The sequence below is a fragment of the Doryrhamphus excisus genome, chromosome 3 (genome assembly GCF_030265055.1).
Source record: "Doryrhamphus excisus isolate RoL2022-K1 chromosome 3, RoL_Dexc_1.0, whole genome shotgun sequence".
Taxonomy (NCBI): Eukaryota; Metazoa; Chordata; class Actinopteri; order Syngnathiformes; family Syngnathidae; genus Doryrhamphus; species Doryrhamphus excisus.
In genome coordinates, this window is record NC_080468.1 from 6,823,881 (window position 1) to 6,842,798 (window position 18,918).

Sequence of the window (18,918 nt, forward strand, 5' to 3'; positions counted from 1 at the left end):
CTATGTTTTTTCACACTGCAGATCATTTCCTATAGAGCTTGTAACAGGTTGTTAGCAAGTGTACAGTCCAAACACTTCCAGTGGTAACAATCAGACGCAGAGTATTCCTTAAAATGGCTTTATTGTTGTTTGTGTTATTCTTCCGACCCCGATCGCGTCACTGCTCTCCCATTGACATGCATGATATCACCACAAAGCCAACGCCACAACTTACGGCGCTCCGACACGGGGGCCCTGTCCAGCTTTCGCCCCATTATCATCCCCCATAAAAAGACTGAATGCCTTTGTGGTTGGATGGAGAGTAGGGGTGGGGGCAGCGTGGGTCTTAAATTCCCTCAGTCGGACCTCTGTGGTCATTGAGATGCTGTGCAGGGCCTGCCCAACTGGCCTGCAGCACCTAACTAACTTCCTGCCAAGCTGGGCTACACAGCTCAAGAAGATTTGCTCTTCCGAATGTGTCCACTTGCTTAGGGATGTGAAAAGGAGGTGGTGGGCGGGGTGCTCTCTTTCTAGCTTTCTGTCCTGAACACGAGGTTATGGGAGATAGTCACATGCGTGCCTGCCTTTGCATAGTCATACACATGTCACTTGACCTGTATTTTTAAATGTTAAAAATGGCTTTTGATTTCAGGAAGCAAGCGCTGTCAAAATTCCTTTATCATGCCTCGCAATCATTGATGCATTCTGTGCATGAATACTCCTCATGTGTCATGATCACAATGTCTCAGGAGCGCCTGGAGGGAATTCTTTGAGTTACGAACAAATAAACTTAGGGACGCACCGATCCAGATTTTTTCACACCAGAATTTGGACATCTGCCGATTACTGATACAATTAAAATACTTTCGTTTTCACTTTCATATGGAACTACGCCATTTTTTTTTACAGTTAATCCATGTGATTGGTATCTGTCGGTTTCATTCATGGACGATGGGTATCCGAATCAGCAGTATATAACCCTGATTGGAGCACCCCGAGTGAGTTACAGTGGTATCGGAACTGGATCCCGATACTGGATTTAATCGACTCAATTACAAGTTAACAACATAAATCATAAGTCATAAAGTACACGAAAGACGATGAATACTTTACGTTTTTGAAAAGAAAACATTCCCATGTGGAGACAGGACATTTGTAATAATGCCATTTGTTGCATTTCCATTATCCAAAGTTGTGAAGGGCACCATAATGAGTATTCCGGGCTGTACCACTTTTTGGCGGCCTTCCAGAGATATAATTCAAAGCTGTTTGTCTTGTTTACAGGTGATGTCAGCACACAGAAGTGTACCATCCTCTAATTTACTGGTGTATAACTGTGTATGCATATTAGGGGGCACCCCATCCCACAAAGTCAAGTGAGGCTCTTTAATTTTAGTTTCTAGATAGAGCTAGCTCACAATAGAAGTCATTTAAAGGGGAACTGCACTTTTTTCATTCACAATCCTTATGTAAAACATGAACGCATATTTATTTCCCTTTACAACAAGTTAATTTCAGATAGCTTACAGTGCCATCATTGGGATACGCCTATTTCAATTATGGAACCCTCTAAAAATAAACCTAAGAATATTGCATGGTTTAATATACATGCTGTGATCATGCATTAACACGTACACCGATGATAACATGTAATAATTGCAATATCTTGTCGTATTTTGATGATTTAAAACACTACTGAAACTTCTTTCCTAGGGCGCATTGATACTCGCGAGCTAACACGACATACTTGGTAATCACTAGTCTCAGCGTCATTCACAGACAGAAGAGAGGATACCTAGCTCTTGATTTCACTACAAAGATTCTCGTTTGCCGTCAGCATTTTTTGCCTGTCCTCCAGTCCAAGGAGAGCGGAGATCATAAGTGTTGTCGCCGTTGTTGTTCACAGAGGTAGCATAACTATGTGTATCGATCCGTCGAGAAAATACGTTTCTGTGGAGTTTAAAATAATCAAAATACGGCAAGATACTGCAACTATTAGATGTTATCATCAGTGTGCATGTTAATGCATGATCACAGCATGTATATCAAATGATTCACTTCATTAGAGGTTTTGTGTTAGAGGTATCCATAGTCGAAATAGGTGTCTCCCAATGACACCACGTAAGCTATCTGAAATTAACTTAACTTAACTTATAATGCACAGAAAAGGGAAAGAAAGATGTGTTCCTATTTCACAGGACTGTGAATGATGGGCAAAATCCACCCAAAAGTGCAGTTCACCTCTACGGCTCCACCTTGTGCTTGAATACAACACTGTGCCTCCCCGCTTCCTGTGCATCATTTTGCGTTGTTTGTTTAATATTTACTCTGCCAATCAAAAACTTCAGGAAGTGTTGACTGTCGTGTTGAAGCTACAGCCACAACAGAACTGTAGCATTCGGCATACAAATTATTGCCTTTGTGGCTTCATTCATATTCACCTCTGCTTGCTAACTGCTAGCACTTGTGTAGCTACTGGCACAAAGTGGCTTTATAGCTGAGAAGATGTGTTCCTTTCATATAGAGCCAATGCACACAGACACATGCAGAGTAAACCCTCTTGTCATCCAGCCGGAGTAGCACAGAGAGACTAACAGATTGCACAGACGCGCATACACTTATATCTTAAGTTATAGAGGGCTTATAATTACAGACTTGTTTTTTTTTTTAAATCGTTCGATAAATTGATATATCCATTATTGTGACAGGCATAGTGTGGAGGAGCGATTTCATTAAGTAAAACACACGCCATTATGACGCATGTGAAACTACTCAAAGGAGTGAATGTGTAGTCGTTTTCTATCATGAAAGTTGGTGGTCAAATTGTTAACACTTGAGGTAGCGATTGCAATACAGTTGGCTAGGGCTGCAACAATTATTTGGATATTATTCATTGATTGATTGATTGAAGAGGCTAGAAAAGTGGCAAGGCAACGAAACAGAAAGTTGTGTAGAATACTCGATTACTAAAATATTCGATAGCTGCAGCCCTTAAACATACATGCTTGCATGTGTGACGAATGTTTGTGCTAGTGTTCGTCAGTCGCCCATGATTACGCACGATTACTCCGCTGTGCCGCCCCAGACCTGTAAACCTTAGAGAAACACTGCAATCTCATGCAGCTACAATGTCCAAGTATTTACAGTCTATAGTGCTGCTATATTTCACCATGTATTCTGTTTGAAATGCATGCAAGGGGGGCATGATGATCTACTGTAGATAGTGTTTTATGGCAGGTTCATGCATAGTGCATGCAGTGTGGATTGAGGTGCATGGAGGCGGGGGCCTGCACAGTCAGCCAAGCCATAGCAGCCGACAAATAAAAACCCTGACGCACCTCTGAGAGCGACGTCACATGTCCCATGTGAGATGGCTTAACTCTGGTCACCTGAGTGCTCACTAAGCAACCCTCTTTCCCCCCCCGTCCCCATTCAACGGCAAGGCGTCGCCACTCTGCACACAAGGTCTTAATGCTTATTCAGCCCTGCAACACAGGGACATTGAATTGCACTTTCATACATTCACAGACGCCCTCGTGACATGCAGCGTGCTCTTTCGCATGTCGCTGGCCCCTGTTGGAAGCATGCGTGGAATGTACACTGGCTCCTTTAGAATGTCAAGCATGTTTACTGCGCAGGAAGTACAGCGAGATGAAGGGAGTGTTCTTACACATGTTTAGCCTCCTTTGAATGGTTGACCAGGCCAGATAGTGGAGACAGTCTGCCTCAGCTGACTTTCTGGCTGACTCTGAGGCACAGCTGCTGCAACTGTAGACCTCGGGCACACTGAGGGCCTCCTTGTCTTTAGAGATCTTTGATACAGGAAGTCCAGTATCTATTGTATTGTATTGCTATGCGTTTCAATAAGAGCACTGTGCAGCTTTTGTTTTTGTGCTTCACTTTTTAAGTTCAGGATGTGATTGCATTGGGGTCTGCAGAGGGCAGGTTGACTTTGCGTTTTCAAAGAAAGGTGGAGGGGTGTTCAGGTCATGTTTTTTTGTTTTTCAGATGAAAGAACTCACTTTCGTTCCGTGTAGACACACACAAACAGTAAAACGCGCACATGTACAGAGTACCGCCCCAATCAAAGGGCCGCTGTCCTCTTTGGCAGGCTGACGAGTGCTCCTCTCAGAGCTTGCCCACACAGGCGCCTGTTGTAGTGCTTCAACCACCATTATTAGAGTTTCAATATTAATACACGAGTTTCAATATTAATACATGCATACTTTGTTGGGGTGTTTTATCTCCTTGTATGGTTCTGAACCGAATTGTAGATAGTTAACATGCATATGTTAACATTCATGACCCTGGTATCTGTTAATTTGGGGATTGATCCACCTAGTTATAAACCAGAACAGATGAAACCTTTTCTTTAGCATGTACAGTATGTGGTTAGTATGTTGTTATATAGCACAAAAGATGATAAATGGCCATCAATTCCTTAAAATGGACTGCATGTCAGCCTCACAAGCTGCGGAGAGTGCATGTGTTTTGCGTTGGTTTTCTCCGGGTAGTCCCACATGCATGTTAGTTAGGTCTGAATGGTTGTTTGTCAATATAGCGGCCAGTCCAGGTTGGCTGGGATAGGCTCCAGCTCAGCTGTGCCCCTAATGAGGACAAGCGGTATGGGAAACGGATGGATGTCGTCCAGAAACATAGTCCATGTTGTATTTATGTTGTAAATGTTGTATTTATTAGCTCTGTCTGCTCTGCACCGCAAACATACTTTTAGAGCAGCCCGTAGATCCTTAGATCCAACTGAATTTTCCTACCTTCTAAATTGTGGTTTAATGTCCCATGCAGTGAATAGAATAGCATACAGGGCAGTGTCACATAGTAATGAGTTTCAACAGCAGAGTCCACTGCTTAGATGGCTCTGTTCCCAAACATAGCAGTAACTGTGGGTGTGTGAGTGTAGATTTGTAAGAAAAGGAAATGGCATACTGAACCCTAACACACATTGGCACCAGGTTTCCCAAGAGGGCAAGGACCTTGAATTCCTTACCAAGCCAAAGCGGCATGCTAAATAATTTAGATTCATTAGCCTACTCAGCTTTGCAAACACATCTCATCCGGGCACGCCACCACTTTAGCGCAGCCACTGCATTATGCTCTCTACTCACACTTATTAAAGTTGATTCTTTTGCTCTTTAATTGCACTTTCTTATAACGGTTTGGCCTCCTTTTTTACGAGGAGAATTAATGACCACTGGCGAAAACAGCCCTAGAAACTATCCAGTTATTAATTCCTGTTCAGTGCCACACTGGTTTTATCGCTCTGCTTCTGTGAAGTCTGAGAGGATGAGAGTTCTAAAACGCTTTTCAGGTAATTCCCGTGTTGTTTGCAGTACTCGGCACGAGGAAATGGTTAATGTGAAACTAATAAAAGCACAGCTATCTGATGAAACGTGGCCCGGCACTAATTTTACCTGCTTGTTACATCTGTTAAATTTATATGCTTTTTATTGCACCGTGATTTGCTATTCTCCAAACATATTTCATTTTCATTGTTGTTATTCGCTCGCTGTTGTTGTGATGCATATTTGCAAACAATAAGTTTCGGCTTTATTGCATTGGGCAGGCTGTGCTTGCATTTGGCCACATGTAATAGATGCACAGAATAGGTCTCCTTAAGACATTTGATGCAGTCAAAATTGGAATGAACACAAAATCAATATGGCCAAAATGGCATCATGGAAACGTAATGTTGCATTGTGGTAATTGGATAGCTGCAACGCCGCTTTTCAATTGCTGCCGTCTCACTCATATTAATTAGGTTGAGAGGAAAGTGAGTCTGCTACTAATGTCTGTATTCCTTGTAGACACAAGACATGTTAAAAAGACAACGATGGTTCAATTACTGTAAAAGCTTGACCGCATCCCTCCACTCTTACCTCGGGCCTTCTCCAAGGAGGCAGTGCTGCTGACGTGATGACTTAAAGGACTCTGTAGGGTTTTAAAGGCTTAATGAAGCTCCCAGCTTTCTCCGCGGCCTGGCTCATTGGTATCTGTTAAAGCGGAGAAAACCACTCAGTCTGTCATCTTTGAGCCTTCTTGTGTGTCTTTATTTGTGCTGCCTGCAAGAGCAGATTGCACTCGTGCTTGCATCTCCCTGACCAGGGTGATGAATATGACAGCACTGTGTTGTTACTTTTTATGAATGGCCACTAGGAAGGATCCCTTTATATCAGTTTAGTCGTACAGTGCAACCTTTACTTCTGACCATAATCCAAATATATTCTTTTTTTTCCCAAACAGCCACATTTTTATGAATGCTGATTGCCGATACACTCTCAATCAACCGTACATTCTACTTAGTAGCCAGGACAGAGAAGTGTGTACGACGATTGCTATTTTGCAATAATCATACCCTTCTGTGGTGATGTCACAGAAAAGCAAAACAAAAGTCTTGCATAATAGCACAACTTTTCAGGCATTTTCTTCTGTACTGATAGAGTTGACCAAGTGAGACATCATCACACATCCTCCCATCCATGTCCTCACCTGACTTCAACATCTAATGGTCTTTCTAAACGGCCCGTCGCAGAGTCCTTATGTAATTGCGTAATCAGATTTCACACGTTCCACAGCTCAAATTCAATATGCTTGTGTGTCCCTATGCGCTTTTATTTTCATTTTATTTTTAAGTGTGCGTGCCTGAGATCAAAGTAAGCACATGGACAATCAAATAATGGAATTATGCATGTTCCCTCACGTGGCGGCCTCATGTGAGGCAGTGGCGCTCTTAAATGAAAAGTGTGTATCTCTCTCCATGAATGGCAACTGAGGCCGTGAGGACAGCAGTGTGGGTGATAAGAGGCGAGAGACAGGGGGACTATTTTCTGTCTAACATAGATTGCTTCCTTGGCTCACATCCTCCCACCTGCCACTTCTCTCTTTTTGCCCCCGTTCTCAATTTCTCCCATGATCGATTCCCCTCCCGCGGCACTCGCGATAGCTCCTCAGACCTCCATCTCATTTGTATTTATCTTCCCATATCTCTTTTATCACTCCTTGCTTTTTCTCCAGAACAATGAATGGTCACTCCTGTGGCCTAAGAATATTGATAAAAGGCAAATTCATGCAACTGTTGTTTTTAGTCTGTTTGTTTGTTTTGTTGTTGTTTTTAATCTGTCTGTCAAACAAGGGTAAATGCCGCTCGCGCAAAAAACTCTCTGAAAAGGTTACCCCTTCCCGCAGGGTCACAGAGTATCATACACCGTCCCCAAGCTGAGTACTGGACCCTGATAGTCGCAAGAGGTGGGCGGATTACAGGCGGGTCAGCAGGGGGCTCTCTTTTTGCCCTGCTTTGATCAGCAGCAGCACAGCCTAATACCACACAACATCTGCAGCGCTCGGCATTAAAGGGGGCCCAAAAATTCCGATTAGGCTGCGTGCGGCCTGTTTCCACAAGTCTGTCAATTCCTTGGTGGGAGTTTTTTTTTGTAATACCTCACTTCAGTGCTTTTATATCAATTACTGCTGAGATGCTCTTCAACTATAGAATTATGTTTCCTTGACACATGACATCATTGTCAGAGGGTTTTTGGCAAGCAGAAACAAAAGCCCCAAAATCGGAAATAAGCTTCTTGAATTGAATTACGGGTGTGACCCAACTGTCACAGAATCTTTGTGTGTGTCATCTGCACACAGATAACGTTTGTACAGCGAGAGCTTGTCATGTCTCCATGGACTCTGTTCTGACACAAATGGGGGCAGGTTTGCTGATCTGAAAGCTCCTGGTTCAAAGGTCATCCCCTTTTGAAGAATGCAGAAATACCGGAATGACACTTCCTCGCGTGACTTGATTGGCTGGGAATTAGTGTGAACAAATGTACGCAAGTTGTTTGCCTTATAAATTGCACATTATAAAATGTGTCCTACTTTTGTTGTCCACTTATGCAGCCTCATTAAGATAGCATGTATAGATTATTTGAGCAAGCTCATAAAGCCATTAGATATGAAATGTATTCTTAGTAATCGAATAGACCAGACATTTCCATCATAAGATTTACACAATTAAAATGCCATACCATGTGTGATAATGTGTACCACAATACGTAGTCATGTCAGTCATGATTAGGGGTGTCCAAATCCGATATTGATCTGCATCTAAAATACAAAACTAATGTAGTAAACGTGTGCATGCTTAATACTGATATCAAATCCATATCAGTATCTGTCGATACTCAAGCCTGCAATATCAGAGGTGAAAAAGTTGTATTGGGACACCCCTAGTCACAGCCACTAAATATTTTTGTCCTCTGGGGGGGACGGGGAAGCATGATCAAGATTTGATTCGAGACGCTGTTTAACATACAACATAAACTATAAAAGCCCCTATATGTGTGTTTGCGTCAAAGCCACTGTCGGCCCACTAATCCACCGTAAATTTAGCAAGAACATGTGATGCCATGACACCCGAAACTTTTAAAAGTGACCTTTTGGACATCTTTTCTCAAAAGTGGTGCAAACAAGTTTGGGTTTTGATAGATTTTGCTTCTGTTTTGTGCTCATAAACAGGATCTAGGGACACATTAATGATATAACATCATTAAAACATCCATTTTGCATAGTAGGGGACCTTTTAAAGTGATCAGTTGCATTTATAGTAGCGCTCCAAGGAGACTTTGGTGCCCTCTTGGGTATAGTAGTTTGAGTACATTAAACAGCACTTGAACAGCTTTGGCATTTAGCATGCTGTAGAAGCAAATAGCCCATTCACACACTCTGTGGCACTCCGCCTCTTGCTCAAGAGCACTTCAGAACAATGCACAGGCTCACTATACTGTATCTTTGTACTACTTTCTATAATTGTATTACCCCTGCAGAATTCATGAATTAGAATGTATGGGATCCACTTGTTTGGTTGTTCTGTTAACTTTCCATCAGCTACTAATCAGCTGTGATCCACTTCCTCCTAAATATCTCTTCCCTCTCCCTCCAGTTGACCGCCCCGCCACCGTGGCACAGCGTTCACATGGCCCCTGCATGTGACATGAAGCTGAGCCAAAACACCCCGGATGCCCACTTCGGCTCTCCACTGTTAGAGGCCTTGTTAAATTTTAAACGAAACAAAAGGAAAGGAGGACGGCAGCCGGAGGGTGGAGGGAGGGAACGGGGGGCAGAGCGAGCATGAGGGGCCACGGGAATGTGCAGCAAAATCGCAACATCTCCGGCGCTCATTCACTTGTCGCGTACCCTGTGCATCATTGGGAGAGCGTAGCCCTTTAAGTGTCCCCTCCTTCACTCGTCTTGTGTGAGAGGCTTTTCTCTCCGGTCTACGCAGGACTGATTGTAGCTTTAACCGCAGATATGGGGTCTGATTACTCAGCGCCCTGTTCGTCTGGGATTAAAGAACAACTGATTCTCTCGCTGCAGTTACCAGATTGCCTTCTCTCTGATGCATGCCAACACGTTTATGACACCAGAGTATACAGCTGCTGCACTGCAGCTAATAAATACTGTGTACCTCAGTTATTGCCCTCTTGTATTAAAGGAAAACTGCACTCGACAATCTTTATGTGAAACATGAACCCATATTTGGGAGGCGGCGTGGCTCTGGTGGTTGAGTGGTCGTCTCCCAACCTGAGGGCTGTAAAAAGTAAAATGCCCCCCCTTACTCCCTTAGCACTAGTGCTAAATGTTTCATCCACAAAATAACAGTATAATAAAAACTGTCAATTGTACAATGTCCGCTCTCTTTGGGATTCCAGCTGATGGGATTGTGTTCCCCGTTGAGCTAGTAAATTTAGCACAGTCCTCAGATAAAAAAAAAAAAAAAAACGCTGATGGCAAACTAGTATCTTGTTCAATCTTGATAGCAATGTCGTCGGGTCATCCAAACTCACAGACAACACACCCTCTTAGGTTGTATACTGCTCGGCAGTGGCTTGAGGTGTTGTGTGTTACTCCAGCATATAAATTTAGTTCTTCGTGTTAGCTGCTATAATAATAATATTGCTGCAACTTGGTTAATATACAGGTGAGTTATGTAAATGGACACTGTTAGCATTTTTTTTAAATTCATACGTTTTATCGTCAAACGTCAAAGTAGGTGGATCCATTGTTAGTGCCCTCATGTTAACTCGCTCTTTCATTAGAATGCACATTAAAGGGAAAGGTATGTATGTTCTTTGTGACTTGTGCATTCAAACTAGGAATTGAAAGGGAAAAATGTAAACAATCCCGGGAGAATTGCCATTTTAGTCCCGGTTCCGTTCCCATTGACGCTCAAGACTTGATGATCAATAGTCACTGCATTTGTTGTCTACAAATGGTAATAACTGCTACAGTATATAATTAGCGTTCCCTACCTCTGCATGCGCTTTAAAAGTGTTGCTTGCGCTACTCAGCTGTTAAATGTAACTAACTGGTGTTATACTTGCCTTACTGATATTTACATTGGACTCTGATATTAATGCTGGCTGAGCAATTCAGTCCTTAATGCAATTAGAACATTGTTTCTGTTACTGCTTTGTTGTACAATATAGTTGATAATAAACTAAATAAATGAACACATACTTGAGTTTACCTCCAAAATCATTATTAAAGTTAAAAAATGTAAGTTGTTTTCACATTTGGCAATGACAGCCTCTCTTCAGTTATTGCGTGCTTGTAATAACAGCTTTTACATTGTATATTGTGTATATATATATGTATATTTTTTGTGCACAAAATCCTACTGTAGAATACTGGCTCTATCATAACTGTGGTGTTGTGTGAGCACAACGAGAGTGAAAAGGAAAGTGAGAGGCGAGCTCTGAATGTGAAATATCCCCTTCATTTCCAGCTGGCATTATTCATGCGGTGGTACAAATGAACAGGGAAACCCAGGGCCACAAAACAGTTGGGAGTCCCTGCAAGATAATTGGTGATTGAAATGCACATAAACACAGTTGCACGCGAACCACATGGTGTGTGCGTGTTTGCTTCTGTCCGCCACAATCGTCTTTAACCATTTTTGCACTCAAGATCAAACGCTCACTGGCTTCCCAATTAGCGTTCTCATCTTGCCTCTTTAGCCCGGGTATCAGAGGGAGGTGTTGTCAGTCTGCTCTCATATATCGCTGTGCTCTCTTCATCGCAGGCGCTCGCATGTCACCCTCCCCATTTGTGCTTTTCCCGGGGGGATGCTTTGAATGCTATGGGTTGCTCAGTCTATACCTCCGAATCGAAGGTACCTTATGATGACAATACCTTTTTTTCCTTTTGGTTCTAACTCACGCTCTCTTAAATCATAAAGAAGAAGCAGAAGGCGCTACATTGTAATGGAATAACATGCTGTAGACAGAGGCCTTTCAGTTTCATCATAGTTCCAGAGAACGCGGAGGCTGAGGTGACAGTGATGAGTGATAAGCAACTGGTGTCCTGCATGATGAGATAATGATTGCTTATCATTCTACTGTTTGTGATTGACCTCATTATTGCAGCACAGAGCTAAATTAACATATTACCTTTTCATTGGTGTGGGTTTTACATGTATTTGTTTGTGTGACCCTTTCTTGCTAAGGTTTATGATATACTGTACAGTCTAAACCAGGGGTTTCAAACTCAATTTACTTGGGGGCCACTGGAGCTCGGGTCTGGGCGAGACTGGGCCGAATCAGGTTTTCCAAAAAAAAAAAATGCATTTATTAAAAACAGAAAAATGAAAAAACTTTGCTTTGGTCCCAATTTTCTACAAGAAAAGCTCTGATAAAACATTCCACTGTTCTCAAATATCTTAATTTTTATTTTTCTGCACAAAATAAGATGACAATAAATAAACAAATCAAGAATAAATAAAATCAATCAATCAGTAATAAATAAATATAATAATAATAATAAAACAGCAAATAATAAAGACTTAAGAAACCACATATAGTTGGTGGGTAGACAAATTATTTTTTTTTCTGATTAAAATTAACAAAGCATTATTAGAGCACTGTAGACATGACAAAACACGACTATAGTCACATTTATACTCTTTTTATTTACAACATATTGCGCAACTGCAGGGTCTCTGAGACACATGCTAACTCGCAAACTAGAGAGCTAGCGACCTAAACGGTAGCCTTCAAGTTATTTCCTTTAAACTTAAAAAGCCAAAAACTTACCACTTCCACATGGATAGGGAGGATAACTATTAACAGTTATTTAACCTTTAACATGAACATTAATCAAACGTAATATTTTTTTCTGGGTACATGATACCATACAGCATCCATATCAAACTTGTGCGGGCCGCACTAACATTAAACTTTTATATCAAGGCGGGGGCCTCAAACTAGTGTCATGCGGGCCACATTTGGCCTGCGGGCCGCGTGACCCCTGGTCTAAACCTTGTTGTTTCGATTAATGGAGTAATAAGTTCGGCTCTAGACTGACCAAATCAATATGAAGCAAGCATAAACAGTTTGGTCTGCAACATATCAGAAGAGGCAAAATGTTGATCACTCTTTTCCAAAGTCAAAGCTAATGTTTGTGAATATCTTTATTTTGCCTAAAAAAAAGAAGCACTTGCACTTTTTCTCTAATAATGAATAGATGGATGGATGATTTGGACTGCATGTGAAAGTGGAAGGGAAATGTAGCTCTCTTTGACCACATGTACATTAGCATAATACAGCAGCGACAGAAACAATGTTATAATAGCAGTAAGGAGGAAATTGCTTAGCCAGTAATAATGCTGCTGATGAGTTCATTATAAACAAGAATAACAAAGCAGTGTAACAACGCAATAGCACAACCAACAAGTGCATGCAAGACATAGAGTGAACAAATACTATGTCATGTTTATAGTTAAGAAGAGACTCACAAAGCACTTTGTCACTTTATTAACAAGCAGAGAAGCCATGCAGTGAGCCAGTGAGCATTCACACAGGAGCTGCTGTCAGCCACTCTCTACACCGCTAATCTGCTGCAAGCACTCGGCTAACAGTCAACTCCAGGCAGCTGATATAAAAAAATATCAGCTTCAAAATTTCTTTTTTTTATTGTGATGTTATCAAATGCGTGTTGACATTGGTTTTATTAAACTTTCCTGTCTCTGTGCCACCGCAAGAAACTTGTGCGTGACAAGTTTTGCACTCTACTGCAAGGTCTTTTTTTGGAGTTTTAATGAAAAATGCCACATGGCCGATATCACTGCTGCTCTTTGCTACTAACACGTTGTACACACAGTTGTTGTGATCACATGGACTTTATCTGGGCGCTGCTGGATAGAAGTGCTGGAATAGACTGTTTGTATTGGACTGCTTATATCACAGATTTTAAATGCAGACTGATACAATCCGATTAGGGTGCACAATCACCGATCACCAACGTCAACCTCTAAGCTGCACAGTGTATCCTATCCAATCTGAATTGTAAATGAATTGAACACATAATTTATTCCGTACCATTTTGCAGTGCAACTCAGCGAGTGACCAGCTACAAGAAGTGATAACATATAACACAATGACAAACACTGTCCATTCAAGGATAAGATCCTGTTTGCACGTATTTACTTAGGCAGCTAATTAATTAATCAATTACTACGTGTTACAGAGTATATGCAACTGTGTTTTAACTGAGCTAAATGCTGCTTTTTTTGGCAAAATAAACAGGTAGTGCCACATCCACTAAACATTCACGAAGCATGTGTGAACAGAAGAACAAGATTTGATAAATTTCCAGGATTAAATAGTGCCAGAAAAGCAAAAATAGGAAATTAAGTATACATAATTAACATTTGTAAAGCCTCACCTGCCGATTTTGATTTTGGGCAATTGTATTATTATTATTTTTTTAGAAATAACTGACAGCATACACCTTCAGTTTCCTTACTTCTTTCTAAACAGTAATTTTTTTGAACAGACCATAGTTAACTAGTTTTTCGTACCTGACACATTTGACTGCTCACCTCCCTCACTGTTTAGAATGTAAACAGCACCATGAAACAATACAAACTTGTCTCTGCGGCGATTGAGCTGGCGGCCATATGCTTAAGTCATTCAATCCCAGCCATTTTTCAAAAACTGTCCCTCTCGGTACAGGCCTTTTTTATGATTTTGACTGATTTTTCAAGGGTTTACACCAAAAGAAAGATGAGAATCGAATTTTTCATCAGAAAAAAAAAAGTTTGTACGTACCTTTTTCAGTTCCTCACTAGTCAGCTGTCGAACATATATATGTGAGTTTCAGCAAAATATCAATTGTCAGCAAAAAGGGAGAAAAAAGGCTCTTTGTGAAAAGATACATTTCAAGCCCAACTTTCACTTTGACACAAATTTTGCCATGTATACTTCGCCAAAATCTCAAAACAACAATTCCACAACATAAACAACACAAACATTTTACATGAAAATAACAAGTTTATTACAAATATAACACAATGAACTATTTACAATTTTCACATTTGCAACTGAACTATGTGTGTGCACGCATTTGCATGTGTTAAAATTACAAGATGGAATACAAGGTGGGATGCCTTTTCACTTCCTGGTTACTGCATGTATTTCTATGGGAGGGATGCATGCCGAGCTCTTGCAAAATGCACTTCTGCCACCATGTGGCTGTTTTTTCAGCTTAAAACTTGCCCAAACATGCTCTCTTCTATTGCGCAGTTAGTTGCATCATCACCTTTTTGTGTCTCTTGCACATACAGTAAATACTTCGAATGTGTAGCGAATGAGTTATATACTTTTTTGTTGTTGCTGATACCGGGACAGACATTCATTATCAGTATCAGGTCAGGACATCGTCATCCGGAGATTGCCTGCAGCTACAACCAATATTTTTAACCCGAAACTAATTGAGGATCCCAGTGGCTATTTTCTTTTAGAAACTACGCCTCCAGCGACTGTACGGGGCTCTGCAGTTAATTGAATAGACACATAAATATTATTACTACATTGGTGACCTGCTGTGACGTTGGATTCAGACTTGCTTTGACAGCTACTCGAGGAATAGAACCCATCACAGTGTGGGGCTTCTAGCCTTGCGCTCGGCAAGCTCCGTGCCGCCGGCTGATTATGTGTCCTCATGTGTTAAGCCAGGGAGCAGGGAGACTAAGGGCAAGCGCTGCATCATTCATGAGCGTGTGCCACCCTGTGCCTGGATGGCGTTGACCCGTAGCTGTCAACAGTGAACCCCTTTAGCGTCATAGTTAAGGCTGTGCTTAGGATCGGGGGCTGGCATGTGGCGGGGCTGGGGGTGGAGCCTTTGCGTAGGTACACCATTCCACATGCTTGAGAGGACACACTAACAATAACGTTGTACATCACCTGTTTCTGTTTTTGTTCTCTTTTTCTTCTCTTCCTATTCTCGGAGGGCTAGACAGTGTTGTTAGACACAGATTGTGCATGTAAGCACGTTTGATTAATACTGACATATTCCAAAACAGGGCCTTTTGTAAGAATAAGAAGGAGGTCAGGTTGGGATCCTGCTTTTAGAAATAGTGATTCACTGTATAGGCTGACACATGTACTATAACTACTCATGCTTTAAATGTGAACAGAAAAAAAGAGGGGGGGGGGGGTGCATGGACAGTGGAAAGCATCTCTGCATGCTCATATTTTAAATTTGAAGGCATTAGTAATGAGTCTTACATGGAGTCATTTTCCCCATGTTTGTAAGGGAGAAAGAGTTACATAACAGACCACCCTGGCTCTCCTGCAGGCTTTACAATCACACACAAACAGTAAGTCAATTCACGTGCAAGTGCTTCTAATTCTTCTTTCACAAGTACTCCAGAGTCGTCTCTTTGCACGCTGACAAGTTTTACCATTTGAGCTGATTTTACATGACACAGCATTACATAAACACTTGCAGGGTACGACAGTGAATACACCCTTTGGCCTGCACAATATTGGCTACTTCCACATTGTGACTGAGACGGCACCATTTTTCGTTAGCCACTAGATTTTAGTAGGAAGTCGTACATGAAGTGAAGTGCCAACTAATGTTTCAGCTGGACTATTTTCAGTACCATATTTCACCACTGTAATGCATTATATTCTATATTTAGGCATTTAGGAAGTTAGTTATTGTCATATTCTCAACTTATTTTGTGGTTAACATAAAAAATGTACACCACAATTTTGCCATTGTTTGCATGCATTCTTCGGTTAACTTACTTACGCATGACTCCATCTGTATTAAAAAACAAACAAACATCCTTGTCAGCATCCTTTTAGATAGAGAATAAAATGGCAGTTACCAGAAGTTACGTCACCAATTTATGGTGGCATCAGCCGTTAACTGTCCAAACACTGGGCATGCCCTGATCAGGGTTTAATGCTGCCAATTCTAATGCCGATCATTCAGGACTGATATTGACCAATACCGTCAAATGTATTAATTATGCATAATTCAATATATATTGACTGCCTGGGGGGATAGGTAAGTACTAACACAATTAGTAACCCCTGCTACTGGCTATGTCATATGAAAACCAGTCCAGGGTGTACCCCGCCTTACGCCCGAAGACAGCTGGGATAGGCTCCAGCACCCCCCGCGACCCTCGTGAGGAAAAGCGGTAGAAAATGAATGAATGAATACTTTTTATCTACTTTTTGAAGACGACATATACTGTATCAGTCTGGAACTTTCAGAGGATGAGACGCCTTCTTTAAGGAGACTGGCTAACCCGGTGTCTTCCCACCGCTGAGAAAGGCTGCTCTTCTCGTCCAATTAATTCAATTATTTTTCGGGTTATTAGCTTAGCCGTCTGACTGTCACACACAGTCAGATGGCCACATGGCTGCGCCAGCTCCCGTTTGCTGATCACTTGAGCAGAATATACAGTCGGTCCCTATTATACTGTTTTTCAACTGTAAGTCTCAGAGGTTCCACGATGGCATATTTGAAGTGTGTTGCCCAAATTCTAGCCTTGATGGTGGAATTTAGACAGTTATTCGTCAGGAAAGGCATCCGGAATTTAAAGGGCCAAAAGAAACAAACAAAAGTGCTTTTTGTAAGAGAGTGTGTAGCCTTTTTTTTACATATACAGTGGAACCTTTGTTAGTGTACGCCCTGGTTAGCCTGTCTTTCCATTATTGTATGTATTCTTTTATCAGCATTCAAAATGGCGTGCGTCTTGTTGTGTTGCTAATTGACTACATCAGTCAAACTGTATTTTTTATGTATTTTTATCATAAAATGGCCTTCTTAACAGCCTAGTAGCTTGCCATCAGCGGTTAACTGAAAAAATGTTGACACAAACATGTTTTTACATGCATAAAACAATTCTAAATTAATATAAATCACAAAATAAAGGAAATAAATAAACATAAGGTTATATTCAGTGAAGATGTTGCCAAAGATGGGATGTGGCAGCAAGATCAACACAGACATCATCTTCTTCTAATTTATTTACCCTATCGTGTCACTGGTCACAGTCTCTGGCTCCATTGTAGGTTACTGAGGTAAGAAACATTCCATCCATCCATTCTCTATGCTTCTCGTCCTAGGGTCACGGAGCCCCGAACACATGTTGAATTCAAGAAACAACTCGCAGCAAATCACAAAGGTGGCATTCGTGTTGTTCTCATTGCCATATCCTGTGTTTGGCAAGAATTACTTTTGATTAAAGTCATTTTCAATGTTCATTCATCCTTTTCATTTATATTTTATCAGTACTTTTTTGCATTTGCAGTTATTTGCAGTCCCATGGTACACTGCACATATACAGTGTGATTGAAAAGTACTTGTGATTTATTTCTGCACTATAATTCTCATTTTGAGATATGTAGAGAAGCCTGCTTTTTATAGAGCTGCCCTATGTGAAGCTCATCTAGCCAGCGGCAGATCAAACACTATTACTGGTTATTACTGTTATATAAGGTCCATTTCGATCTTTGATTGATTATTATGCGCATTTCCTGACAAATGTTGGACATGTGAATCTAAACCAATGCTTGAATTTAGATGGCAAGACAAATGCTTGTCGATTTAATGTGTGGCCTCAAAGGTCAAAATAGTGTCATCTCTTTAGGCTTTTGAGTTCCTACAAACTACTGAGATATGCAAAGCTACGTTTACCGAACTGAATTATTGATGGCACGTGACTGAAAACTGCGGAATGGGCCTCTCACAGCGGAGAGTTTCATACAGCAGCACTCTCGCAGTGAGGGTCCAGCCTCATTCTTCGTCCTGTTCCAATATGTTTGTAATCACTAAAGTATCTGCAACCGACCCCAATGAACCCTCGTTATATTTCCCTTTAATACTTACTTACAGTATCCGCACACATTTTCCCACAAACACACTAAATTATTCATTGCTGAGCTCTGCACACTTCCACGGCCTCGCAGTCATACAGGGATTTACACTCGTGCATCACATGCTTGGATATTCTGTTCTATTTAACGCACACACACACACACGCACACACACACACGCTTTTGTCCACTAGGGTGACAACATCAGCTTTTCACTCAGTCTTGGACAAAAGGGGGTGGGGGATAAAAGCAATCTCCCACAGCTCTTATATGAGTGGTTCTCTCTTTCTCTCTGAGTGGCTGATCAGTGGGCTCGTGTTTTCCAGTGTAAGGTTTCGTAACACGCACACATTACATAACAGCGGCAGGAGTGGAGTTTGGGGGGAAAGGCAAGGGGAGTGTGTGTGTGTGTGTGTGTGTGTGTGTGGCATGCACACATTCATGTATGTCAGCATCCGTGCTCACAACCAACTGTGGGAATTGCTGAGGACAGAAAAAAAAGAAATCATCTTAATGTTGCCAACACCTGAGATTCAGTACGTCCATAACGGCATCTCCTTGTGTGCTGCATCTGGGTCTATTTTTAGCGGCTATTCATCGCATTACATGATAAAGCATGTTCACGATGGCGCATGGGAGTGTGAAGGACAGGGCCGCTGATATAAATGCCACCTTTGCTTTCACCATATAGAAAAAGTCATTTCTTTAAAGATTTATTACTGCACAATATGGATTTCTAAACCTCTTGCAGGTT

At 41.5% G+C, this 18,918-nt stretch overlaps 1 protein-coding gene across 1 annotated transcript in view; it reads left to right on the top strand.

Annotated features, from left to right (window-relative positions):
- Positions 1–18,918, top strand: part of phlpp1 (PH domain and leucine rich repeat protein phosphatase 1) — a 47,672-nt gene that overhangs the window by 2,111 nt on the left and 26,643 nt on the right. The gene's annotated exons all lie outside the window — the stretch shown is intronic.